This window comes from Cavia porcellus, unplaced genomic scaffold (assembly GCF_034190915.1).
Source record: "Cavia porcellus strain 051 isolate PalLab524CR breed Dunkin Hartley unplaced genomic scaffold, mCavPor4.1 scaffold_19, whole genome shotgun sequence".
NCBI lineage: Eukaryota > Metazoa > Chordata > Mammalia > Rodentia > Caviidae > Cavia > Cavia porcellus.
The window spans coordinates 28,868,322-28,870,093 of NW_026947502.1; positions in this window are offsets into that span (position 1 = coordinate 28,868,322).

The window sequence follows — 1,772 nt, forward strand, 5'->3', positions numbered from 1 at the left end:
TTTAAAAATTATAGAAATAAGCAATTAATAAATTCTCTATTGTGGCTCTGAGAAGCATAGTAAATCCTGTCCCTGCTGGGACACGAATCATCCATTTTCCCATCATATTCACAGTGATACTTTTAAGTTTGCCCTAATAGTCTAATACCGGTAGCTCATCCTTGGAGCTCCTCCTACCCTTTGCTATCACTCCATTCTTAGTTTTAGTGCCTTCCTTGCTCAAAGTTGCTACCCAAAGCCACTTAGTTCACTGATGGATTTTTTGGTGTCTGATTCATTTTCTGCTGTTACCCCAACTACATATTTCTAAATTCTCAAATATTTGTGAAGTGCACACCCTTAGAAGAACTTCAAAGGGAAAACTTTTTCTATACTCCGAGCCCATAATGTTTTTAGTAGCAGACACTGAAAAAAAAATAGATCTAAGGACTTGAAAGCAAGTGCTAACTGCTCCCCTTCTAAATCTTTGTGTCAGGGCTCAGCATCGCTGAAGCCATTCCAGGGCTTGTGAATGTGTCTGGAGCTGTCTCTGGTTAAACAGGAAGAGCACTCAAGCAGGGAGAGGAGCTGCCCTTCCCAGTGCACCTTGTGCTGGAGTAGCGAAGCCCCTTCATTGTACCTTACCGTCACTGAAGATGCTCCTTCCTTAGTGATACAGGACTGGGTGTCCTGCTGCCCAACCGAGGCAGGGCCTGGCTTTTGCAGAAAGGAAGTGCTGCTTCTGTCTTTGCTCATGAGATCTCACTGCACTGGAATGCCACATTTTAGCTCTCATTTTAAGATCAAAGTTTCCTCTTGACCTTGTCAACTCTGCACTCCCTTGACCTGGGAAAGTCTTTCACTAGATGCTCACTGGCTTTGTAGACCCTTTCAGGGCCAGGCAAGCACCCCATCAACCCATCTGTGTAAAGTGTCAGGCCAGCAGCTGGAAATTCTTTGTTTTGCTGAGAAAAGAAACTAGGGCCTGAGTTGACATAGCCATGCTGTTGGGTAAGCAAATTTTAATGACTTTACTTCTCTCAGAATTTGGGTGGGGTAGAGAGGTGAAATTAATCTGACTTGTATAACAGTAGTAATGCATACTTACCAAATGTGCAAGGCAAAATAATGTCTTCCCCACATGGTATCAAGGTTCAATTCTTGAAATCTGTGAATATGTTTGATGACACAGAGAAAGAAAATTAAGATTACAGATGGCATTAGGGTTGCTACTCATCTGACTTTAAAATATAAAGTTACACACTATAGAAATGATCCCTGAAAGTATAGCCCCATCTGTGCATCCATGTTCATAATAGCATAATTCATAGTAGCTAAATCTTAGAAAAAACCCAAATGCCTATCAACCAAGGAATGGATAGAAAAAGATGTGGTCTTTTTATTCAATGGAGTAGTACTTGGCCATAAAGAAGGATAGGTTTGAGACTTCTGTAGGTGAATGGATGAAACTTGAGACCATACTCAAAAGTGAAATAAACCAAAGTCATACGTGTAAGCATCATATCGTCTCCCTGCTGTGAGAAACTGAAAGAGTAAGTAAGATCCAAAATATGCAATAGATATTGTAAAAGAGGAAGAAATTTTCAAAAGAGAAAAAGAGTTAGGCTGGATAAAAGAGAAAAGAAAGGCAAAAAGGAAACTAAAGATAATTATACTACTAGTTTCTCTTAGTTCATTGAGAAGAGAGGTTTGTGCTAATAATGTCTGGTGCATTTTTTATGCCCATATCTTGTACTCTGAGTAACTACTTTAAAGATAACAGCACACAATGT